The sequence below is a fragment of the Sturnira hondurensis genome, unplaced genomic scaffold, assembly GCF_014824575.4.
Source record: "Sturnira hondurensis isolate 20B ecotype Veracruz unplaced genomic scaffold, ASM1482457v3 Scaffold0003801, whole genome shotgun sequence".
In the NCBI taxonomy this organism is placed as follows: domain Eukaryota; kingdom Metazoa; phylum Chordata; class Mammalia; order Chiroptera; family Phyllostomidae; genus Sturnira; species Sturnira hondurensis.
The window spans coordinates 8,298,556-8,326,169 of NW_028076432.1; the positions used below are offsets into that span (position 1 = coordinate 8,298,556).

Sequence of the window (27,614 nt, forward strand, 5' to 3'; positions counted from 1 at the left end):
AATAAAATTAAAAAATCGCTTCTAGCTTCATAGCTGGTTAAGGTTATTTTTCCCCACACAGTCTGTGAGTGATGCTAGGAAAAGGGGTGAAAGAGAGATTCGGGTTTGAAGAAAGCCCAGAGAGAGCCTCGTAGCAGGGAGGCCTGTGAGTGTGGGAGGTTTCCTGAGAGAGGAAAGGAGAGGGGGAAGTGAAACAGCATAAACAGCTTTGACCTTCTTCGTGTTTTTACCAAGAATCTGTTCTCCCTGCACTCAAGAAACTCACAGTTATTTTGAGAAGAAAAGAGTCACATGAGAAAAAAAAAAAGGAAAAGCTGAAGAACTGTATATCCAGTTTCTGAATGCAGAACATAAGAAGTTTTCTGGGGTGTAGGGAGCAAAATGCATCAAAACAGATGTACAGAGGTAATATGTCTTATAATCGTATGCACAGCTCTTTTTCATTTGTATATAAATTGTGTTGTGATTAATATTATACAAATTTATGTAAGGAGATTTATAGAAATATTTAGTCAAAATGCATGTTCTTCTGCAACTAGCTCAGGTAATGTTAATATGATAGAGGAGAAATGGAGGTTGTCAGAGGCATTTATAAGTTACTTAAAGCGGCCATTTTACGTTAGACAAGGTGGAGAGGACCACTGCACATCATCTTCAATTGTCCCCAAAACCAAAGTTCAAGCCAAACTTTACCATGTAGCTGGTGGTGATCTCGGACAAGTACTCTCTCACTGGACCTGCCTTGACTTAATTGTTCAGGGTTCATCAAATGTGGCTGAGAACAAACTGTCAAGAAAGAGTATTTTACAAACATGAGAGTCTCTGAATTAAATTTAGGAATGTCAATTCCATTGAATAAAGACCCAAATTCTAGCCATTTGAAATTTGGGTATTTGAATTTCAGCACAAAGAGGGGGGTACCCACTACTATTTCAAATATTTTGCATTACTTCTGCAAAGATTTTACTTTTTAAAATCCACAGAAAAACCTGAGATAGGTATGACAGTGTGCAAGTTACCATCTCAGAGACGGTCCACAGGTTCTAAGTAATGGTGTCAATGTTAAACCTAGGTCAGTATTCAGTGCCCCCTGCTCTCCTTCACTATGACACGCACCTTATGCAACCAACTTTTTTGTTGTATAAAAATAAAAGGAAAGTTTGCTATTCTCCATGACCTGAAAAATCTAACATATTGTAAGCCTCTACTTCCTTCTACAAATCATCTCTTGAAAAACTGTCACAGTTCAAGCAGGATTTATATTATTTCACAAACATTTCTTTCATTAGAAAAAGCTTGAAAGTCAAGAAGCTTAAAAGTTTGCCAGAGCTCACAAAACCACAAGAAAAGATTTGCCTTTTCAGGAGCAGAGTCATTGTTAACTTCCTTTGTTTCAAAATAAGAGCAGATACCACCCCAATAGATGGCTCGCAGGGGTGTACTGCAGACCCAAGGGGCTGAGCGGCCCTGGAAGGTGGGGCAATGAAGGATTCAGGGGACCAGTAAACTGACACCAGGTGGCCCTAAGAAAAGAGGAAGTCCTTCTGTAGCTGCTGGTAACTCTCGAGAACACTGTCAGAATACATAGGTCACCAAAACCGAGAACTGATGTCCCTTTCACTTATCTTTCTCCCTTGCTTCAAATTTTGTTGTACAAATGACAGGTTTTGACAGAGAGGAGTAAACTGTTTTTATAGGGGAAAGAAATTTAAGTCATTTGAGTCTTGATATGTTCTCTAAAAGTGGAGAGTGAGACTAAGTTTATTATTTTAGTTTTGATGTGCTGAAATCAAAGTTTTAACTTTAGAAATTTATTTTCAGTTGAGATTTATAAAACACTTAAAAACATTTCATATTTTTAGGGATAGACAGAAACAGGCTTATTTCTTCAAACATGGAAAGCACTAACCATCTCCTGGCATTTCTGACAAATTAATAAAGTTAAATAGATTAACATTGATATAAGGATTGTCTATTCCTTGAACGAAAGCATCAGGGTTTCTGGGGTGGGGTGAGGAGATTAAAGGAGATTTATCCCAAAGAAAATTGGATAAAAGAATAATAATGCAGGAACAGTTTTGGGTTAACTTTACTAAATAATTAATTAATTATAAAAGATTAGGTCAAAAATAATACATTAAAGGACTGTTTTACTATGATTATGACTGATAAACAATAGCCAAACACACATTCACTAGCCCTGTCTCTCTGTCTCTCTACACTCGGACAAGATTCTCCCAAAGTTTATCAGCTGGTACATCCATCCCTCATTTATTCATTTGTCCTTATCCCTCAGTCTCCACCGAAGAGGAAGAAGGAGAGAATTCAAATTGTTTTTCTCCCCAGCTTTACTGTAAGCTCAGGAAGGGCAACTTATTACCTGCTGAATGGATGAGCCGACATCTTTTCAAGCTGAAGTACCTGAAGCATTAGCAGAAGCGTCCTGACTCTGTGGCAACCCGAGGGCCTTGTCCTAATCTTCAAAGTTCTGCTTTTTGGCTAAGAAAGCTGTTTTCATGCACAGAAGGTTTTCTCTGCTAATGGTGAAGGAATAGGGACAAAGCTAGCTCTTGCTGTAACTGTCCAGTTTGAATTCTCTCTCTTTCCTTTCTCTCCGGGGCTTTTCTGCTCTATGTAGTTGTAAATAATTTATTTCTTACAGGGAAAGTACTTAAATTTAGGGAAAAGTCTCAAATTTAACAGGCTCATTAGTGATTTCATTACCATCTTTCTTTTGAACAAATATATATTTTTGTTCAAATGAAAGGAAGTACACTAGTAAAATACCCCAGAGATATGAATTAGAAATTTAAGTGAAGTAATAATAGTTTAATTCTCACCAATTAATTTAAAATGCATTTAAAATGCGACTGTTTTGCCTACAAAATCGATGAAAATGTAATGGATTGAGCATGTACTCTTTAGGTAAAATGTGGGTAAGTAGGTACTTTGCTGTATTGTTGATGGGCATAACAATGGAAATAGCCTTTCTTAGAAGTAATTTGAAAATATTGATAAAATTCTTAAGTACATGTGCTTTCATTCTGCAATTTCAAGTGTTAACAGGTTCATTATAGCATTGCTTCTAAGAGTGAATTGGGTAGCAATAGGGGTAGTTAAGTATTAATAAATTAAGGAAAATGCATTCTGTAGGATATCCTTGGAGATTTTCAAAAACAGTAAGATATAGCTTTAAATACAGACATGGAGATGGCTACAACGCATAATATAAAAACAAGTTATCTGGTTAAAGTGTCTGTAATTTCATGTTTGTATATGGAAAGAAATAAATTATGAAATAATCAGAATTTTTTTTGCCAGAAATAGTCAAAATATTTTATTTTTGTAAATAAATTTAAACAATAAAACAAAAATTCACACGCTGCCTCCCTGTCCAGCAGCCCCTGCCTCCTTCCCCTACCTGCAGTCCTGGGCACTGGCTCCCTTTTATTTTTATTCCACTCACAGACACTGGCATCCAACTGAGAAAACAGAACTGTTGTAAGTACATGGAGACGAAGGGAGGAGATAAATTTTGTTCGCATTCAAGGTTAAATGGATCAAGTCTGCATTTTCTGGGTTCTGGTTTCCTTTCATTAGCCAAACAGAAAAAAAAGAAATTCTGTGGACCAGATGCTTCAAAGCTGAAGGCCCCCGCACCACTGAAGGATGCCTTGAAGACATTGCTTGTATCAGAATCACCCATATACATGCTCTGCTCATCCAGGTCCTACCCACTGCCACACTGAGTGTCTTTCTTGGGATCAGAGAGGAGGGTGAAAGCTTCTTTGACTTCCTCAAGCTTTTTCTCCTCCTCCTCCTGCACTTCAACACTGGCTCCACTGGTACAATCTGGCTAACCCATCGAGGCCCGTTTTCAATAAGCTTTCTTGATCTCATCCTCTGAAGCATTCTTGTGTCCACTCCCAGAATCCTGTAGTCATCTTTCCTCTTACTCTTCTTCAGTTCCAGCTATGCACTTTTTAGGAGTCATTTGCGTTCCTTTGTTTTCTCCATCGGATACTCTTTTGCATATTCTGGCACTGCAGCTTCATACTGTTCTGGGTCCACATAACAGTGAGCCCTTCTCCAGCAGGCTTTTGTTAATGTGTCATCGTGCTTCACTGCATTTGTTCAGTCATCTGTTGCACCATCTAGTTTCCTAAGCTTGGAATTAACCCTACCCAATCACAGTAGAGTTTAGCCTTTGTTTTTATATTGTTGGGGGTCTATCCCCAGGGCTTCAGGGTACAGTTAATAGGCTAACTTGCAATTTCCTTCTTTAAAAGCTTTATTCCCATCTTCTTTCTTCACTTTAAGTGCTTCAGCATTTCTGCAAGCAGCACAAGCCTTCTCGTGGTCAGGAGTCATCCTGAGAACCTGTACAGAAAGACTGAACCACCTTCTCAGTAGTCTTCCTAATAAGGGCAAAGACCTGGTACCTATAGAGATTCTGCATTGGCGGAATTATTTGTAAATGTCCCTGGCCACAGACTGTGCTTCTGGGTAATGACACAGCATCGCTAAACGTTCTGCTCTGAGGATCTGAAGCAATGGTAAACAGGGGCAAGCTCTAGAGCACACTTCATGGAGAAAACTACTTTCCAAAAATTCCGCTTCTCAAAATCTGTTTATGCTATTTTCTCATATTCTATGACTGCATTAGTATTCTTGAACTCTTGTGCCCAAGCCTTTTTTTGTGATCCAGTCCTAAGGTTCTCCGGTAACCGCAGCATATTGCCATGGCATTCCTAAAGAGAGGTGGCATTTGCCCTCTCCTAGATGTCCTGGGATGGAACTGCTGTGCACCCTCACCTACTGCTGTGCATCTCCAAGAGCTTCCTGGAACCTTCAAGTACCATCAAAGGTGGCTGCACTGTTCTCCTAGTAACTAGCATTTTTAGAACACATAACTATGACTTTCTTTTTTTTTTAATATAACAATCTAACGGTTTTACAGAATACTTTTTTCCCCGATTTTTTTATTTAATTATTTTTCAAGTACAGTTTTCTGTCTATTACTCCCATCCCATCCCACCCCCCATCCNGCCCTCTCCTAGATGTCCTGGGATGGAACTGCTGTGCACCCTCACCTACTGCTGTGCATCTCCAAGAGCTTCCTGGAACCTTCAAGTACCATCAAAGGTGGCTGCACTGTTCTCCTAGTAACTAGCATTTTTAGAACATATAACTACGACTTTCTTATAACGGTTACAAGCTTCCCTGTAGTCTTTCTTGGGTAGTATGCATTTCTTTGTCCCTTGAAAGACTCTGCTTCTCTCTTTGCTTGTTCAAAGCAAAGGTGGGGCAACTCTGGCTCCTCTGCCACCACTGGCTCATCGCACTGCGTGGCAGGTGCCGTCTGACGCACTGGGACCAGAGAGCCCAACCAGAAAAAGGTTACCAAATGGTTGCTTTGAGGTGGGGGCCGGGGGAGGCTGATATGTATGCACCTCGATGTCACAAATGAGGACCATTTCTAATATCCCAGGAAGCTACGATTTTTATCATCTAAAGTTTTATATTATAAACTAAATAGAGAAAATTTTAAAGGGAAATTTTGAACCTTAATTCATTTAAGACAACTGATTTTATTTCCCTCTCTTCTTTTTCTCCTCTATATACATCATCTGAGTACTTTATCTGTGCTGTGCACTTTGCCAGACAACCACGGTGGGTGTGCAGGCACACACTTGCACACACACCACTGTCCCTGCTGTCAGTGCTAGAAATTTTATTTGTGTGCACACATGTTTTTGTTCACTCATACCTGCTATGATTTTGCTTAAAATTATATCTTATTACTTATTTTAATAATTTTGAATATTCTGCTACAAAAAAGTCCCAAAGTGTACATAATCCCTTATTGTTTGGCATTTAGTATGTATACACACACATAGATATAGATATAGATACCCTTTCTTTGTTAAGGGATCTTCAACATAATGAGCTTGTGGTACCCACATACAAATTATTGAGCGTACTAAGAAAACTAAAGATGGGGTCCAAGAGATGTCACCTAGGATCCCTCCTATTGCACAGGTAGGCCCTAGAAGGGAACCTTACACTGATGCTACTCACTTCTTGTGTTGGCCTCTGGAGAGCCAAGTGCTTTGTATATGCACCTCTGTTAATTCTCACAGCAACACTACAGTATTAGTATCTTATTTTGATGAGAAGAGTAAATCAGAGAGATTTGTAAGGAAAGTATCATTCACTACCACTTACAATGAATCTCTTTTAAATTCCCTCTTTCCATTCAGGTACTTGATTCATGCTTACATAGTCATCATGTTTAATCTTCCCAAACTCTAGCTTGATATGAATGCTTATCTCAAATTTACATCTGAGGAAATTCAGAGGAAATACCATATTAGGTCCACATGAGATACTAAATTTAAAAACCGTTAGCCAGGGTGTCAAGCAGCACTAGTGAATGATGCTGAATGATACTCTCATAGTTAGAGTAGGACCCCTTCCCCACCCTAAGTAGGGGAGGAGCAATCTGAGGCAGGTTTTACGTGGTTACTGTTACCACAACACTGGACAGCCTCTGTTCTCCTTAGGTAGGACCAAGTCGTTCTCTCTCCTTCATATGTCCCCAGGTTTCCCTTTCCATGGTGGTGGAGACCAGAGAGATGAAAGGAACATAGGCCCAGGCTGTTGAGGTACTTGAAATAAGAGGAGCAAAGGCAAGGAGGGGGCAATGTGAGTTTAACAGAGAGGAGAGGACGAGAATAAGTTCATTGGCATTGCATGGTGATAAGATCACCCCTAAGTAGAAGCTTTCATTTCTTACACAACACACCACATATTCTGCCTCTGGAAAATGCCCTAAGTGAAGAATAGGGTTTCTCCCCTCAGAAGACATAGCCTAGAATGTGTGGTCTTTCTCTTGCTCTTCTGCATAGTTTTTTCCCCCCACTCTCAAAGAGAATTCAAACCTGCTTCCCCCGTGTCTGGAACCTACGCACAGTTCAAACTGTGCACACTCACTTATTAAAGGACAGTCTTATGACTCATTTCAGCTGAGCCTCAGGATACAGACAGACCCTCAGGCTCCTCCACTCCTCCTCCTGGCAGGTGAGCAGTGGCTCAGAGCACAGAACTTCCAATCATCGTTGGCTCCTCGTTAGATTTTGGCAATTTGTTACCAAAATCTGAGCTAATCTTTGTGCAATGCCAAAGCTAATGTTATAATTTTCATAAAATTATTGTGAAGATTTTAAGTGTGACTACTAGCACAGGTGGCTATCATCATCATTATCATTATCACTTCATCATTATTTTACAGGTCTAAACCCCTTTATAGCTCCCATGCTGAGTAATAGTCTCTATTCTTCCTGATTCACCAGTTTGAAATTCTCTCTCAAACCTTGACTCACTTCTCATCTTCTGTGACTTTCTCGGGTGGGTCCCTGTTTTCTGGGTCTTTTTCCAGCCTTCAGACCACATTGCTTTCTCAGTTCCCCCTTGACACCTGGATGACACTCTGTTACATACCATCCGGACCAATCAGAACACACCTGTCTTTTTTGTGCATTGGCCAGGATAAGACTACAAAACAAGCTTCTCTCTCTTCTGTAACCTAAACTTTCAACCTTCTGACCCTTCACTTTCAAGCTTTCCCCAAACTTTAATTTTTGTGTTTTTTAAAAGGACACATACATGTTTTATTCATGTAACTGCAAAAGGAAATCACAGAGGGGCCCCAGGCTGGGGTAGATAATGGCTACCTCCCTGCCTGGCAGAACAGAGGATGAAAGTAGCCCCTGCACTCTCAGCATCAGCATTATCCCTGAACACACTTGTGCTGCGGCATGCTAGGGACAGGATGACCTACTGGGGTGGTAGGTCACACAGCCTGCTTTTGCTCCTAGTCCCTTCCCCTAAGAGCATGTTGGAGGAGGGACATGTGGGCAGAACGGGGGGCAATAAAGATGAACATTTGACAGCTGACATGCTGGCAGCAACCACAATGCCAGATGTCTAAGGATGAATCACTGAACACAAAATGACACAACTGTCCAGAGGTAGTTTGTGAAGAGGGCGAAGATGGAGCCAGAACCTTGGGGGCTGAGGAGGAGCATGGCAGAGTGAATAAGGCCAGCTCCTTGTTCATAGTGACCCATGTGAGCAAAGTGGAAACCTGAGGTTTAGAGTAGAGGCAGACGGAGCAGGGAACTCAAAACCCTCCTGCCTTCCTTCCTGTGTCCCAAAGGGCAATGTGCAACCTAGTGCAGGGACTAAGCAAGGTGGGGAAGGAAGGAAAGTGGGTGTGAGTTGCACCTGCTGACGCTCAGGTTGGCAGAATATTTGGGGCCAAGCAGCCCTATCCATTGGCGATAGGTGCTACTCCGCCAGTACAGTGGAGTGCATGTGTCAGAGTGTGATGGTGCTCAAGCCGCTTTAAGGCCAAGGAAGCCCTCCAAGGCCCCTTATTGGGAATCCAGAGGGAAAAGTGGGAAAAGGGCCTCCCCTAATTAGAAGCCCAGTCAGCAATGTCCCCACCACGGAGGGAGCTACAGCAGCTGGTGCACTGTGCTGGTGCTTGTGCGCACAGGTGGACAGAGGTAACTGGGCCTGGGGGAGGGGCGGGGGCAGTGGGAGCGGAGCTGTCCAGTCCCAGAAGGAACCCAGCTCTCTTTGGTGAAGGGACAGGTGGCACCACACTGTCACTTCTCTTTCTCTGAGGACTCCTGTGAGATGCCCTCTTCTTCCATCTTCTTCAGTTTTGGGGCAGGGGGCTCTGACCGTTGGTTTCCTCCTTGAAGTCATGGTGGTTTATTGGGTCTTGGTATCCACCCTTATTTCTGCTCCCCTTTGATCTGCCCCAAGGTCTCTTAGGTGTTGGCACTTCGCTGGGCTACTTCAGAGGCTGCTTGCGAGGCCTGTCCCGCCCTGGCTTCTCAGGGCTGTCCTGTACAGAGCAGGCGGAGCAGTGTTGACTGGGCTGCGGGAGCTGGGCCACCTGCCTGCGGTGCGCTGGGACCCGCTCAGCTCCAACTTCACGGATAGCAAAGGCGGACTCCTTCCTGGATCCACGCCAGCGCCAGAAATAGGCAGAGCTTGCAGTCCCAATCAGAGGACTAATTGTTGTCTTTTTTTAGTCTGGCTCAACAGTGATGTATGTGAAAGTTCTTTGAAAATTATTAAGTGGTATACAGAAATGTTGAACTTGTTTTCATCGTTCAGCCCATTGTTTGTAATTGTTTGTAGAAATTTCTAATTAATACTAAAGCCTTAAAAACTTCATTTACATTTTGATTTCTTCTATACTTATACATCTAAACCACATGTACACTAAAGCCAGGCTGTGTTACTGCCCAACAAGGCTCCCTTGTTTTAGAGATTTGGGGTGATTTCTATGACTAACCATTTGGGCTGCGCTCTCTCTCTCTCTCTCTCTCTCTCTTTTTCTCTTTCTCTGCCCCCCATCCAAATTTCTGCTTTCATGTTTGAAATCCACCAATAAAGAGTGACCCTGGGAAACTCCAGGCCTTCACCCTCAAACCCCAGGCCTGAACTCACTAGCGTTCTCTCTCTTTCTCTCTCTCTCTTTTTCTGTGTGGTCCCAGGCACACTCTAACCCAGGTCTTGTGAGTTATAAACCATTATTTTTTCAAAGTTTACCAAGTGTTATTGCTGAAGGGCACCTTGCAATCATAATAAGAACCACAAGATCTAGTCCAACCACAATATTGGTTATTGTTAGGTTGAAGCCAGCTCAAAACAAGAGGGTTTTACGTTATCTTCATTGCAGGTCCCTTTTCTAGACATTTAGGTACTTAAGTAGTCTGTTTGTTTCTCAGTTCAGTAAAGTGTTCTTAGGTGTGCAAAACTGGGAATAAAGTTGGGTTTATTTAAGGTGAACCAGATGTACTTAATTCTTTACCCTCTCAAAAAAGGAGTTCACTTAGTTTCTATTGCTAATCGCAAGTCTATCAATCAAGGGTTAACAATCTAGGATCTTTAGAAAATTATTTTGATGTATAGATACATAATTTGTTATAAAGAATCTTTGCAAGAAATTTTTAATAACAGTTCAAAACACAAATAATATCACTATAATATTATTTAATTTTTGTCTTGTCCTCCTAGCTCAAACATACTGTCATCAATAAGTATTGCATATTAAAAATAAAAGTCAAACAATCTTATAGAAATATTGAAAGATAAAAAACAGCCCATTAACATAAAAAAATATGGTCAATAGCACTTAAAAAATGCTTACAATTGGAATGAAAACATAAAAATTGAAACAAGACTGTGTCAAATGTATCATATTGCTCCAAATATAAAAGATCCATAGTATCCAATGTTGGCTGTGGACAGGGCCCAACTTCCTGCAGTGGTGGAAATGCTCTGTGTCTCTAGTGTCTTAAATGGTAGTCACTGACCACGAGTGGTTGTTGATTCCTTAAAATGTGGCCAGTGTGACTGAGAATTAAATTTTTAATTCAGTTTGGTTTAAATTTAAGCAACTACATGTGACTAATGGTTTGCATGTTGGACAACACAGGCTGGAGAACATAGGCAATCCATTAAATCTTGTGTGGAAGTATAAATTCTTATACCTTTTCAGTGAATGATTTGGAAAAATCAAAATGTAAGTGGCAAGCACATTTTGATTTAGTAATGCTGAGAGTAATAAATATAAGTACTTGAACGAATACTTGAAAATATATTAACTAGTTAAATAATATTTATTGCATTGATTTTTAGTAATTAATAATTAACAACCCAGTTAAATATTCATTGGTAAAAATAAGTTAAGTAAACTGTGATGTGTTCAAGCTAGGCAATTGTATATTTATTTATAAAAGTATATATTAGTTCGCAAATATTGACTTGAAAAGCTATTCATGATAGTTTGTTAAAATAATTGCATAGCTAAATATATGCATAGTACGGCAAGTTCACTTCACGAAGAATAAATATGGGGTTGTATGTTTTTCCGTGCATGATATAATATGTTGAAACAAGTGTCATTGGTGGTTTTCAACAGATGTTTATATTCTGATGTGCTACTTAAATATTCTAAAAGCATGTGTTGTTTTTTTGATGATATATTTATTTTTAGTTCATTGTGGTGACAGTGGTTAATAAGATTATATAGGTTTCCAATGTACATTTCTGTAATCCATGTTCTGTGTATCACATTGTGTGCCCACCACCACCCGAAGTCAAATCATCTTCCATAACCATATATTTGAGCACTTCACCTGTTACTATTCACCAACTTCCCTCCCCTCTGGTAACCACCATACTGTTGTCTGTGTCTGAGTTTCAGTTTTATATGCCACAGATGAGTGAAATCATACGGTTCTTAGCTTTTTCTAGCTGACTCATTTTGCTTAACATAATATTCTCAAGGTCAATCCATGTTGTTGCAAATGGCAGTATTTCATCTTTTCTTATGGCTGAGTAGTATCTTACTGCATATGTGTAACACATCACCTGTATCCGATCATCTCTCAAAGGACAGCTTGCCTGTTTTCATGTCTTGGCCACCATGAATAACGCTGCAGTGAACATAGGGGTGCGTACATCTTAGCAAATAATGTTTTCAAAATTGTTAAGGTAGATACCCAGAAGAGGGATTGCTGGGTTATATGGTAACTCTATTCTTAATTTTTTGAGAAACTTCTGTCCTGTTTTCCACAGTGGCTGTAGATTTCTATTCCTACCATTAGTGAATGAGGGTTTCTTTTTTTCCCACAACCTCCAACACTTATTACTTATCTTGTTGCTATTGGCCATTCTAACAGGTGTGAGGTGGTAATTCATTGTAGTTTTGATTTATGTTTCCCCAACAGTTAGTGAAGTCGACCATCTTTTCACATATCTGCTAGTCATTTTATGTCTTCCTGGGAAAAGTGACTGTTCAGGTCCTCTGCCCCCTTTTTAATTGGATTATTTGTTTGGTGTCGAGTTGTATGAGTTCTTTATATATTTTGGATATTAACTCCTTGTCAGAGCTGTTGTTTGCAAATATCTTCTCCTATCTGGTTGGCTGTCTTTTTGTTTTGTTTGCAGTTTCTTTTGCTGTGCATAAAATTTTTAGTTTGATATAGTCCCAGTCATTTATTTTTGCCTTTGCTAGCCTTGCCTTTGGAGTCAAATTCATAAAATCTTCTTTAAGACCATGTTTAGTAACTATGTCTCCTTCTGTGTAATTTATTGTTTCAGATTTTATATTTAGGTCTTTGATTCATTTTGAATTAATCTTTGTTCATGGGGACAAAGTAGTCTAGTTTCATTCCTTTGCATGTGGCTTTATAATTTTTCCATGTTTTTTTTTTAAATTAAAAAATCCTATAGAAGAGAAAAGAGTATTCTTATGTGGCTACCAGAATTCAAATTATGCAATTTTTTATTCTACCTTTTAAGGTTTTACAATTCTGTAGAGAAGACAGAATGAAAAAATATATTCTATATTCATTAACAGTTATGAACACTGGGATGTTTACTACACCAACATAAGAAAGGGAGAGGAAAAAATCTTCAGAATTCTCCACAAGGTTACAGATTACTGTCAATTCCAAACTTTTCAGTATCATATACCAAGGCTTCCACATCCTGGCCTCAATTCTGTTTTTCCTCTTTTATCTTGCACTACTTATCTATTCTTTTCCCTTTAGCAAAAGACTACTCATTTATTCCTCAAATATGCCAACTACTCACAGACCTTCATTCCTTTCTTCAGACAATTTTTCTTAATAATACTCTTAATTAGACCCCACTGTACTTGTCTACCTGCTGAACTCAAGGCCTACCTTGATGTCACCTCTTTGAATCTTTCCTTGATGCCTCTTGGCACAACTAATCTCACCCATGCTCTCTGTTTTCCGAAACTCTCTGTAATGACCTCTATCTTAAATTAGAGATAATGTTTGTACATTAAATTAGAGATAATTATTTGCATTAATCATTATCATTTTCACCTCTCAGTGATGAGTTCCGCAGATTGGTATCGTGTCTTATTCATCTCTGCATGAAGTAACGCATGTATAAGTTGGCAAATCATAAGCCCTGGATATAAGGAGCTCTTCTTTTATTGTTTATATTCTTAGTACCTGCACAAATGTATATTATAGATTTGGTATTTAGTTGGTTTTGCTTAAATTAGTGAATTCCTCCCAGTACATGCTTTGAAGACTACACATTGGATGAAAATAGTACTGTCTTATTCTTCACTTATACTTTTAAGAATTCTAAAAGTTTTTATCCTTCCTAATTTTAGATATTGCTCATTGTTTATCTTCATTTATTTTTTTATATTTGTTATAGGAACATTTATTAAACACTGACTATAGACCAAACAATTTAAAAGGCACTCGGAATAGAGAAGTAAGGAAGATGGAAATTATTCCTGTCCTCATGAAGCTTCAGCATCCAGCAGAAAACATAAACATTAAATAAAAGATTATATAACTAAAACTTGATGTGTTATGGAGAAAAATCACAGGGTATTATGAATGCCTATAATAAGGCACTCAACTTCATCAGATGAGTTAAGGAACATGCCCTTGAGGAAATGATGTTTAGGCAGAACAGGGAACAAGAATTAAGTAGAAAAAGATGGTCAGGAATAGTGCAGGAAGGGGGAGGATAAGAACATAGAGGAAATTTTCCGACAAAGGAAACTAAACTCAGAAAAGTAGGTCCTGAGTGAAAAGAAGACTGTATGTTTTATAGAGCCAAGTTATAATATAATGAACAGGCATAACTTCCGGTCTCACTGTTGGTTAAATTCCAAGCTTTGCTCAATATTCTTTGCAATGTTTCTTTGTTCAACAGTCTCATATTCTTTTCAAAACCGACCTCTTACTATTTCCCTTCAAATCTATGAGGTCTGTCTGGAAAAAGTCAAGCCATTATAATATAACAAGAACAGTTTGTGAGCCATTGGCATAACCTAGCAGCCAAAAAGATTGGACTAGAATGTGCATGAATGAACAATGACAACTTCACTGTACTAGTCAGTGGGGATGGTAGGCACCTTTGAATGAGCATGTGTACTGTGTGGCCATCTCATGCAAAATGACTGCCCAAGTAGAGCAATGAATCTGCATCAAATTTTGTGTTAAGCTTGCACATTCCTCCACAGAAACTATTTGGATGATTTAGAAAGCCACAGCTATGGGCAACTGGTGATTGGAAATGTCATCACAACAACACACCTGCTCATGAATCATGTCTCGTGTGGAGTATTTTAGCAAAACATCACATCACCCAGGTGACTCAGCCCCCTACAGCCAGATTTAGCACCCTGTGTCTTTTGCTTTTTTTCCCAAACTAAAATCACCTTAGAAAGGGAAGAGATTTCAGAACTTCAATGAGATTCAGAAAAATGTGATGGGCCACTGATGGTGACTGGGAGAATTGTGAGGTCCCAAGGTGCCTACTTTGAAGGAGACTGAGGTATCATTGTCCTATGTATCTTGGACCTTCTTGAGTAAATATCTCCATTTTTCATAGTACATGGCTAGATACTTTCTGTATAGACCTTCATATGCCTCACCCATGATCCATGCCTTCAGTCATATTTTTCTCTTTGGTTGGAATGTGTCATCTTCCCCATGTTCAAATCTTAAATATATTTCAAGGGGAAATTAAATCCTGAAGTTTTTCCTAATCCAACTCCACTGGCAGCAATGCCTTCTTCTACTACATCATTTCATCATTTCTACGACACTTTGTGTGTGTGTGTGTGTATACATTTGTATATGTGTATACATATGAGATGAGACTCCAAAAATCCAGAATTATCTTCTGAAGGGCCACTTGTAGTACAGGCTTCTCCTGTTAGGTGAGTGTTCTAGGAACATTTCTGTATCAGTATAACCAGCTGGCACTGTTATGAGAGGCTGCATCTGGCTCCAGTGGATTTTTTTTGAAGACTTGTTCAGTGTGCTTACCCATTTCATAATGGGTGATTTGCTAAAGTACCTGCCCACACTTTAATGAGTGTCCATCATCTTTTGATGAAAAATGACATGGCCCCCATGCTTCACCCTCCCTATTTGTCTGGTTTCACCCTAAGCAACTTTTTTTTTGTTCCACCAGTTGAAAAGAGTCCTAAAGCAAAATGTTTTGCTGATGTGGCAAAAAATAGCAGAAACACTAAAAGGCATCAGAATTGACAAGTTCAAAAACTGTTTTGAGCAGTGGAAAAAATGTCTCAGTAGGTATACTGCATCGAATGGAGAGTACTTAGGAGATGACTGAAATTTTAAAATGTAAGAATAAATGTACAATTTTTATAAATAAAAATTCTGTCTTGAGGGTCCCTATATGTGTGCACATATATATAGATATAGAGATACATTCACATATACACACACACACATATATATGCAGTTTATATTTGATGTATTCCTATATCTCCCTCCCTAAAAGAGGTCTAGCACAATGACTTATACAAGCTGCATAGGTATATTTTAAATTTATTTATTTATTGAATTGAGAGAGAGAAACATCAATTTATTGTTCCATTTATTCAGGAATTCATTGGTTGATTCTCGTATGTGCCGTGACCTGGGATTGAACCCACTACCTTGGCATAACAGGACAATGCTCTAACCAACTGAGCTATCCAGCTAGGGATCATGTATTATTCTTGAAATAGTGACTTTTAATTATCCATGTATGACATTAATGAAATAATCAGAATGGGATATCAAAGGTCCACAGAGTTCAAAAGCAAATCTATTTAGTAAAACTTTTCCGTATTCAGGAGTTGCATGTGCATTTATAATGTTTATCAGATTTGGTTGCAATCTCTTTAAACAATGAATCGTGAGGAAATCAATATACTTCCTAAAACTACTCTTGGAGATGAAAAGATATTTCAGTCTAGTACTTCAGTGTTTTGAATCACTACAGTGTTCAGCCAGAAGTCAGTGGCCACTAGGGAAATGAGGCAAATTGCCACTCTCTTCCCTGGATCTATATCTCATATAAAACAAATTCTTAAGTCACTACGGGAGGGGCAGCAACCCATCCCATACCAGGGGCCCAGGAGATCTTCTGATTATGGGAAACTGATGATATAATAGGTATCTGTTTCTGAGGAAGGGTAGGAAACCCTCTCCCTCATTTCTAGAACCCAGGGAAAAAAATCCACTCATGGGAGAAAGAATTAAAACATGTCTGCCTCAGGGAAAAGTGAAAGTCGAGTCCTGGATCCGGGTTCGTGAACTGATACAAAGCAGAGATCAGTTATTACTTGGAGACAGGCAGAAAACTCTTTCCTGCCCAGGACTGACATAGACAGAAAAGAAACCACAGGAAGGGTGGAACAAGAATGCTGAAAAGGCCTGCTTCCAAGGCCAGGCTTATAAAGCCTGCCTAAGACTGAGGCATGAAGTTTATTCATGATAATAAATCATAGTAAGGACACTATAATTTTGTGATCTTCTTTTTCTATTCACTTAATTTACATTATGATACATGGCCAAGTTGTAAGCCCTGATTATGATTTTCGGATTTCATTAAACCCGCAGAAGTTACTGCCAGAGTCTGTAATCACACTGATCTACCCTCAGCCAACTTAGTTATTATATTTCACTCCACCCTCACCAAGTCCTGCTCTAACAAGTCCTCCAGACAGCAAACATCACACCTACTGTGACATCTGTCCTTGTCACTCTAGGCTGAATTAATCTGCTCTTTTACTCTAGAAAATGACAGTGCTCATCACATTGCACTATAATGTTATTAATGTTGTAAAGTTAATGCTAATCTCAAGCCTAGGATTCTATACTATTCAAATACTATCTTACCCCACAAATACTCAGAGTTCTTTCTTACTCTTGAGAAGGTCTTATCCCTGTTGAACTCATTTAGATCTACACAAAAATGGGGACATAAAGACAACTATTTATATTGTTATTGTTTACACTTTTGGTGTCTTTGGGATCATTAAATAAATAGGGCTTTCTTTTACACCTGGTTTTCATTGCTCTATCTAAACTGAAATTAAATTCCTTTCTTCAAATCATTAATGCCACTGACTTACATTATAGGATTATAAACTTTTTATACTACTTGGTTGTTGATATCCCTGTTCAGAAAACCGACTAAGACAACCTGACAACAAAGTATACGGAAGTAAAAAGTCTAAACGGATTGATTGGGATAAATAGACCTGGAACAAAAGCAAAGGTGTTGGCTCAGACTTCGGGTATTTTATTTAGACCAATGTTTTACATACTCTGTCTGGGTTTCTCAAGCTGATGATAGGTTTCTCCTGAAATGAATAATTAATTTACTGGTAAAATGCAGTAGCTAAATGCTTCGCAGTGTGATTCGCCACACAAATTAACTATGTAGAGTTTTTGAGTTGTGAAAACAAATCCTTTGTACTTAAACACCTATTTAAACATCTCTCAAATCATATAATATTTTTGGATCAGTCCGGGAAATTTTTGACTTAGGCTGTTTTCATAATGCTCCCTAGGCATGTTTTTGCCTGTTCATCAATTCTATCAGTCAGCATTTGATTGCAGAGTATGAAAGTACAGAGAAATGTGTGTTAAATGACTTACAGAATTTGGAGAAATTAAGTCACAGACTTTAGGCTGAGCTCCGCACAAGGACTCCTAAAGCTGCACCACAGAACTGCACCTCTAAGCATGCTGCTACTTCCATCATGATTAGGAACCCATCTGCTGAGTTAAGAAGCTGCTGTTCCAGCCAATTCCATAAACTCTCTGCTTCCTGGGGTCCTCACCAGCAAAACAAATGCCTCACACCTGGCCGTTCTCCCCATTTAACCCAATTTAAATTCAGGTTTCATGCCTGTGCATCTGGTTGGTGAAACATAAACATATCCAGAATCTTACCTTCAAGGAAACCTGGAAAATGTGATTTTCAGCTTTCCAGCTTCTATTATACTAGAAGGTAATTGAAATAGATGTTGAGAGAGAGTCAAACCTCAGTATTCCACTCACCATTTTGCTGTTTTGTTCCAGCATATATTACACTGCAAGGTAATGAGATTTCTGATGAGGCAATGGGGTGAAAAAAAAAAGCAGAGGTAGTTTAATAAAAACAGGAACAACAATATAGTGCCTAGTTTAGTGCCTATAACAGAATTGGTGCTTTAGAAATGGTGTTCTTTTCAATGGAATGAATTTGACTGAGTCACCTGGACCAACCTTCTTATTTCCCTGAGGATGAAACTGAGTCCAAGGAGGTGAAATAATTTGCTCATATTCTCCACAGTGGAGCCCAACCAAGGTCTCCTATCTTGTGTTCATTTTATGACTCTGATGTTATAATTCACCATATTAAATGAAATGATTTGATTTTTGAAAAGGTTAGAAGGAGAGCCCTGGTTGGGTAGCTCAGCTGATTGGAGCACTGTCCCAATATGCCAAGGTTGCGGCTTCCATTCCTCATCAGGGCACATATAGGAATCCACCAATGAATGCATAAAGAAGTGGAACAACAAATTCATGTTTCTCTCTCTCTCAAATTAATGAAATAAAAAAAATTAAATGTTAGACGGGAAAATCAGTGTGTAACCAAAAGAAATAAAATTAAATTGAATCAACAAATACTAATGATCTGTTAAATAGGTAGAATAATGAGCTGTTAAATAGGCACTCCAAATAAAAGTACAAAATACTGCCTTCTAAAGTATCAACAAAGTGAAGCGCTGATGCTGGGCTTTCTGTGTACTGTTATACACAGTTTTAGGGCAAATTACATCTGTAATTCCCGTGTTAAATTCCTTTAACACATATACATACCCCTAAACTTGAAGCCTACTGGTTAATACTTATACTGAATGCCTTCCTTTCTCATTTCAAAGCTTTGTAAATAGTTTGCCATTATCAAATTTACCAGTATTTTCTTTCTTTTTTTAAATATTTTATTTATTTATCTTTTTTAAAGGGGGAGGGAAGGAGAGAGGAAAGAAACAACAATGTATGGTTGCTTCTCGTGTATCCCCTGCAGGGAACTGGCCCCTACCGGAAACTGGCCTGCAACCCAAGCATGTGCCCTGACTGGGAATAGAACCGCGATCGTCTAGTTCACAGGCCCGCGCTCAATCCACCGAGCTACAGCAGCCAGGGCTAGTATTTCCTTTCTTAACACTATGCAGGGGTGTCCAACCTTTTGGCATCTCTGGGCCATGCTGGAAGAAGAAGAGTTGTCTTGGACTCCACATTAAATACACAAACACTAACAAGAACAAATGAGGGGGAAAAAAAGGTTTTAAGTAAATTTAGTTTTGTGCCAGACTGCATTCATAGCCATCCTGGGCCGCACGTAGCCCAAGGGCCACAGGTCGGACACTCTTGCTTCTATAGCGTGTGGGAGATGAGATAGGGAGGGTTCTTAAACTCATCTACAGTCAGTCTTATCATAATATGAAGAGATTTCTTGCAGAATCCAATTCCATCCATTTAAAGAAACCTTTGTTCACAACTCTGTTAGTCTTCTTGGACTGTCATAACAAAATACTACATATAGACTGGATGACTTGAAAAACAGAAATTTATTTCTCATGATTCTGGAGGCCAGAAAATCAAAGACCAAGGTGCTGGCAAAATAGGTTTAATGCCTGACACGCTTCTCTTAGGTTGTAAGAGACTGCCGTCTCACTGTGTGCTCACAGGGTCTCTTCGTGTGTGTGTGGAGAGTGAGAGCAAGCAAGAAGAGGGAGGGAATCTTCTAATAAGGGCACCAGTTCCATCATGAGGGTCCAAATGTCATGACTTCATCTAATTCTAATTGCTTCCCAAAGACCTGTCTCCGAGTACCACAGCATTGGTGGTTAGGGCTTCAACATGTGGATCTTTGGAGGATAATTCAGTCCATAGCAATAATAAAGTAAAACAAGATAAAATACAGTAATTCACACTAGTAGAGCAGACCTGGAATGCTGACCTCAGAATGGCTAATAGGAAGACGCTAGACAACCTCTGGGGGACTAAAATAGTACCTGCTCTGCTATCACTTAAGGGTAGCTCCAAAGTTTACAGTATCTACCTTTATCATGGTCGGCATTTAAATAATATTGCTCTGCTTCACATGTAAGAACCTTATAAAGTACACTCCCAAACACTGTCTGTGACTATTTATATTCCTATTAAAATATTTGTAATACATATGACAACCAATAAAGAAAATAAAATGATATAGTTAATGAACTAATAGTAGAGATAAAATGAAAACTTAAAAATTGCTCAATTATTCTGAAGTAACAGGAAAGAAAGGGAAAAAGAAATGAGCAACCAAATAGAAAACAAGTGGAAAGTTGGTCATCCTCAATCTGGGCATATTGATAACTACAATAATTAAAATATTATAAACTTTTCAATGAAAGGGAATGGAATCAGAAATTTTCAGATTTAATTTTTTAAAAAAGTTCCAACTACATGCTATCTTCAAGAACCAAAATTTAAATATAAATATAATCTTTAATTAAATGTACAAGGATGAAAAATATATACTAATCAAGAGAAAACTGGAGTGGCTGTATTAATGTCAGAAAACATATATCAGAATGAGAAAGGTTATTGATAATAAATAGGAAAATTTCATAATAAAAAATGGGCCTATTCATGAAGGGGACATAATGATCCCAATGTGTAAACACCTAATAATACAAGGCGGAAACTGATAGGACTCAAAGGAAACATGGAAAATCCGTCATTGTAGTTGTAGACTTGAATACTCCTTTCTCAGTGATTGACAGGACAAGTAAACAAAGAATCAATAAGAATACAGAAGATCTGAACAACACTATGATCAACATGACATAATCAACATTTATGAAAGAAATATGGCCCCATAAAGCAAAATATACATTCTTTCCAAATATACATAAAAGGATCACCAAGATATAACATATACTGAGTTAAATCAAATCTTAGTACATGTAAAAGGGTGGTGATTATTAAAATAGGTGTGGGAGTACAAGTGAATTAAACTAGAAAGCATTAACAAAAGGATATATGGAAAATTCTAAAATATTTGAAAATTAAACAACATACCTCTAAATGACTTGTGCATCAAAAAAGTATTTCCAGGGGAGACTGTGAGATATTTTAAACTAGATAAAAATAAAAATGCATGCCAATATTTGTGTAAAGTTGTTCAAACAGTGCTTAGATTTAAATCTATAGCATAAATCAGCAATTTGCAACTGGTGTACTGCAAGAATTTTTAAAATATGTAATAACTTATTTTTGATGAAGGGCACTAACTTCTTCTCCTTTAGATTGTCAAATAAAAAAATGACAACAGCCAACACAACAATTGACATTGGTGTGAATAAATCAAAATTATACCTAATTTTTTGTCAGGTTGGCAAAAAATATAATATATTTAATGGTGTGCTACAGAATTTTAGCACTAGTTTATGTGTGCCATGAGCTGGAAAACATTAAAAATTGCTGGCATAAATGCTCAAAAAGAGAATAATTGTTTCATATTAATTGCCTAAATTTCAGCCTTCAAAAACTTTTTTTTAAAAGAGCAAATTAAACCCAAAAGTAAGACCTGGAAACAAACGATAAGGCCAAGAGCAGAATGATTAAAATTCCAATTAAAAAACATAGAAAAAACAGTAAAACCAACAGCTGCTTTTTGTCAAAGTTTAGGAAATTTGATAAATGACTAGTCACACTGACCAGAGCCAAAAGCAGCACAATTTAATAACATCAGAAGTGAAAGAGGGGCCATACTTACAGATTTTTCTGACATTGAACCATAAGAAAATATTTTTGAATATTTTACACCAATAAATTTACAACAGATTAAATGAACAAATCTCTTGAGAGAAAGAATTAACAAGGTTCACTCACAAATAAAAAACTCAGTCATATATGTAGTTATTTTTCATCTTAAAAGTATCTTGAATTTTGTCAGTGCTCTTTCTGCATTTAATGATATGATCGTATAAATTTTATTTTTATAGCCTGTTGAGACTATAAAAATGTACTCATTGATTTTGAAATGTTGAACTAATCTTGAATGACTAGGGTAAATCTCGATTTGGTCATGATATAATGTCCTTTTTAAAACTATACTTCTGATTTGATTTTTAATTTTTAAACATACTTTTCTTAACATTTATGAGGAGTATTAGCCTATGATTTTGAGGTTTTTAAGTATAGCTGGTTTTGCTATCAGAAGCAAAATGACTCATAAAATGACTTGTGAAGTATTATCTACTCTATTCGTTTTAGAATTCCAGGATAAATATAAAGAAAACCACCATTCACAATGTGTAGCTGAATCGCTGAAAAACAAAGGTGAAACAGAAATCTTGAAGTCAATCAGAGAGAAAAGAAACACAACACAACCTACTAGGAAATAAAGGTGGGCCATATGCAGACTTCTCTTTGACACTATGAGTCCAGGAGACAGTGGACATGCTTGTTCAAAGCGCAGGAAGATAACAACAATGACACTCCACCCAGAATTATGTTCAGTGAAAACATCTTTCAAATAGGAAAGCAAGCTTTTGCAAACAGTAACCACCAAGATAAATTTCTTCCAGCATCCATGGATGAAGAAAAGACATGTTTAAAAGAGCTCTTCTGGAAGGCGTGTGATATCAGATAGATTTTTGAGTCAAAGTACATATACACATATGCCAAAAAAAGATGAGTGGCTATAGTAACAATATGGGGAAATATAAAAGACTTTAATTTTTTAAATCTCTTTAAAATACAACTGTCTACAAACATCTTCTCTGATAATAATGGTATGAAACTAGAAATCAGCTACCAGAAAAAAACTGAAAACAAATATAAGTGCCTGTATTTATTCTGCTTCTTGGGTTTCTCTGAGGCTTCAGGAACTGTGGCTTATTGTCTTTCACTATATTTGAAGAAGTCTTGTCCTTTAATTCATTAAATATTTCTTCTGTCTCACTGTCAAAACTATTCCTGAGATTCCAATTATGCGTACACTAAACCATTCAGTATTGCTTTACAACTCAGATGATTCTGTTTGCTTTTTCACCCTTTTATTCCTCTTCATGTTTAAGTTTGAATAATTTTTATTGGACTATCCTCAAATTTACTGATTCTTTCACTGCTGTGTCCACCTATTGATACGTTTTGCCTGAATTAATCACTGTGATGGTGGTTTACAAGCTGTGATTTACTAATACCTCATTCCTTATAAATGCACTTGGTGGCTTTCTAGTGGAAGCAACTTTCATTTCTCCTATGTATCCACATATTTCATTTGTGTCAGAGAAAATTCACGGATTACTTTATTCAAGCGTTATCATCCTTTCTGATCATTGTCATTTTGGTGCCCTGGTGTTTCTGTATTCGGTCTAGGGGAGCCACTTAAAGCGGGCGACCGGGTCCTTTTGACCTGCCCCATCATCCTTCAGGCACCTCCTTACCTGCTACCACTAAAACATGTTCTAGGATCACTTTGTAGTTCCCCCCTCCAGTTCTACTGCCAACCACTTCTCCAACCAGTGCTTGTTCCATTTAGCGACATTTAGAAACCAAATTATGGGAATTGATTGCTTACATGGTGTACAAGAGTTGAAGATAGATAATCTAGGTAGTGAGAACTGAATCTACTACTTGTTAGTAATATGATGGGCAATCCATGTTTGTTTTTACAGTTGCTTTATTTGTAAAATTGGTGTGAACACATCTTTCTAGAATTTATGTGTGATGAATTGGGCAATGTAAGATCATGTTTTTGTTATGTTTAATATAGTACTTCACAGACATTAATTCTGATGATGAGTTGTATCCTTTCAGCCCTGACTGGTGTGGCTCAGTGGATTGAGTGCTGGCCTGTGAACCTAAGGGTCACTGGTTCGATTCCCAGTCAGGGCACATGCCTGGGTTGCAGGCCAGTTCCCAGCAGGGGGCATGCGAGAAGCAACCACACATGCACTAGCGAATGTCATGAAACCAAACTGATATTAAGGTGTTAACCTACATTGTACCTGGAACATTTGAAGTTCTCGATTAAAAAATCCATTGAATGAATAAGAGAACTTATTTAAAAAGTAGACTTGAACAGGTTGCTTTAACAGATTTTAAGTAGGTTGCTTGAATTTGACAATTTTATTTCTAACTTCAGTTTCTCTGCTCTTACCCAATTACTTTGCAACTGTGGACAGCATAATTTTAATTCTCTTGAATTTTACATCTGATCTGTCACTCAGCTACACAAATATACTATCCTACTCTCTTCTCCTTATATATATCTAAAGCTCTAGATCTGACATTAAGGCGCAAGACTCTAGTCCATGTGTAGGCATCCATGCATCTGTTTCATGTATTGATCATGTTCCAATGAGAATTTGCCAATAATCAAATATGTTTTTTTCTTTCTCTCTTTTGTAAACTCTGAAATGATTGACACAAACTCATAGAATGCTGATTAATTCATCCACATTGGTCCATCTCTCACATTCATTTTATATTAGAAGCATAATAGTAGATCTGCAGTACTTTTGTGGATAAGACTTACACAGATTGACCACTTATCCTTTGCCAGGAAGTACATATTACACTATCACTTAGCACCAACGTGTTATCCTTTGGTGTGGGATGGGAGGAGCAGAGATCCGTCACTTGAAGATGATGAAAGGATCCGTGTCTTTTTCTCTTTTAAAGAGTTTATTTATTTATTTTTGGAGAAAGAGAAATGTTAATGTGTGGTTGCTTCTCGCGTGCCCCCTGCTGGGAACTGGCCTGCAACCCAGGCATGTGCCCTGACTGGGAATCGAACCAGTGACCCTTAGGTTCACAGGCCAGCACTCAATCCACTGAGCCACACCAGTCAGGGCTGAAAGGGTACAACTCATCATCAGAATTGATGTCTGTGAAGTACTATATTAAACATAACAAAAACATGATCTTACATTGCCCAATTCATCACACATAAATTCTAGAAAGATGTGTTCACACCAATTTTACAAATAAAGCAACTGTAAAAACAAACATGGATTGCCCATCATATTACTAACAAGTAGTAGATTCAGTTCTCACTACCTAGATTATCTATCTTCAACTCTTGTACACCTTGTCCCATAGCAAGCTACTTCTCAAATATTTGCGATGAGAAGACATTAAAACATACAAAAACAAAAACAGAAGTATTAATGTCCATTAAATGAGGTATGGAGGAAGGAGTGAATGATGTCATGCTTCAGACCCTGCCTACTCACAACTATTTAAGAAGTGTAGAGCTCGTCACATCTAAAATACATCTAAGCACGTTTGCTGTATCTTTCACTAGAGCCAAAGCAGTAAATGAGCTTCACATAGAAATTGATACACTGAACTTCATCCTGGCCACATCCGAGCAGTGGGAATACGCTTTGAGGCTCAAAACTCACGTCCTGAACAAAGCCTTTTCTAAAACCCCTAGACTGGTCCATATGCCCCTTGTCTGGGCTCCATAGTAGTCTCTCTTTTATCTTCATACTTGTCCCAGTAGTGTTGCATTATTTTATTTTTGTATCTCTCTGAATAAATATGAGCTCCTTCCTTAGGACTGGATTGACTCTTATTTTTCATGGTGCTGAATATATAGAAGGCATACGATAAATATTTGTTAATGCGATGTGAAAAGCTACATATGCACATTTCACTGTACTTCACCAAAGGGGTAAAAAATAGCTATAGCTATAATGATTTTTATGATTTATTTAGTATATTGAACACAATATCAGGTTTGTTTTAGAAAGCATGAGTTATTTTTCAATTTGCCCTTTGTACAAAAGAAGGAGCTTAGTGACTATGTAAAAATATTATGAAATGATATGTATCACTAGATACAACATTAAATTAGATTGACAGTTGGAGAAATTTGTGTTGTGCTGAAGAATGCTTATATTTTTTAAAGTGTTGCTTATTTCCAGAATTTGCTTTGATTATAGTAAAGGACAAAGGAAGTGATTAAGAGAAGTAAAATAGTGTAGTGTAATGTTTTCTCATTATTTCAAAGCCAGAAAAGCCTTTTAATGGAATACTGCATGGAGGCCAAATACAGAAAGTATACTTGGAATTCATTCTGCCCTGGTTGAAGTGGAAGTGGGAGAGTTTTATTAGCTAGACCCCCCTCACCTCTTCTCCATTTACACTCACGTGCACGCACATGCACACCCTCCCCTGAAGCTGGAGGACACTGTGGTCCTGCTGGGAGAGTTTGAAAACAACTGTGCACTAGAACAAACCATTAATAGGACATCAGGGGATCTGTCTGGCTAAATAACAGCCTCTTCGCCAAGACATTCATGATCTTAGTTTTTAAAAAGTTCTCCAGATGATTCCAATATTTAACCAGACTCGGGAATCTCTAGACTATGAACTCTCAAGGTCTCTTTGAAATTTGTGACTCTATTATTTTTCCCAAAACTATGTCTTTCTTTTTTCCAGCTCTTTAGCTTAGTTTTCACTTTTCTCCTCCCCACTTCACTTTCTTTCTTGTTTCTTCCTTTCCTTTTTCCTTTCCTTTCCTTTCCTTTCCTTTTTCCTTTCCTTTCCTTTCCTTTCCTTTCCTTTCCTTTCCTTTCCTTCCCTTTCCTTTCCTTTTCTCTTCTCTTCTCTTCTCTTCTCTTTTTAATTCCTAAATAATTCAGTCCAAAAACCATTTGGTGGAGCCAATAGTAGGTGTTTGTGGTGGAAGGGAGGCCACTGTGGCACAGAGCAGGGAGTCAGGTGGGCAAGGAAGGCATCTTTATGGGAGGGTGTTACAGTGATCATATCAGAACCCAAGAGTAGGGGGGAGGTTCCCTCTAGAGTGTTGGAGTCCCCACATGCTGAGAGTTGGAATTAACAGTTTTTTAAAAGATTTTATTTCTTTATCTTTAGAGAGGAAGGGAAGGAGAGAAATATCAATGTATGGTTGCCTCTCGTGAGTCCCCTGCTGGGAACTGGTCTGCAACCCAGGCATGTGCCCTGACTGGGAATCGAACCGTGATACTCTGGTTTGAAGGCCTGTGCTCAATCCACTGAGCTACACCAGCCAGGGCTGGAATTAACAGTTTTTAGACCAATGCTGGGAGCCCTAGCTCACCTGCCCACCCCTCTTTGCCCATAGGTTGCCTATTCCCCATCCCTGTACAATGCAGCCCAAGCTATATGGTCTCAGTAAAGTGAGGAGGGAAGTGGAGTGATGAGAGTGCCATCACAGGGAGTGAAAGTAGCTCAGGGAAATGTGTCAGAACTCAAGCAGGGAGAGGAGGGCATCTGCAAGAAGGCAAAGTGGGCAATGGTAACGGAAGATTTCATTCCTGGGCCTTGGACAAATACATATATTAAGGGTAATGTGAGCCAGATTGTTTCAGAAAAGGAAGGTACAGTATGGCAAGAGAGAAAACTAGAGTGAACCTGTGGTGTTGGACTTAACTTGAGATATCAGTGTGGACTTGCAATATCCAATGTATAGGTAGATACAGAGATAAATACAGATGTAATTGTGAGTATGCATATATGTATATACATATCTATATCCTTTTATTTGTATTTATCTGTTCACTCTCTAGCTCTGCCTAGAGAGAACCTAGGGGCAGCAACAATTCCATAGAAGTGAACACATCTGGCACCCAGATCTTGGTTTGTAAGTACTGTTCTACAATAAAAAGCACAAGGAGT

At 38.2% G+C, this 27,614-nt stretch overlaps 1 long non-coding RNA gene across 1 annotated transcript; it reads right to left on the reverse strand.

Moving 5' to 3' along the window:
• Window positions 1-8,768: 8,768 nt before the first annotated feature.
• LOC118984797 (uncharacterized) lies at window positions 8,769-26,004 on the reverse strand. The gene is made up of 3 exons (XR_005065986.1): window positions 25,991-26,004; window positions 16,094-16,100; window positions 8,769-8,920 (listed from the first exon to the last, which is right to left on the reverse strand). It is a non-coding gene; the product is annotated as an uncharacterized LOC118984797 (long non-coding RNA).
• Between the last annotated feature and the right edge of the window lie 1,610 nt (window positions 26,005-27,614).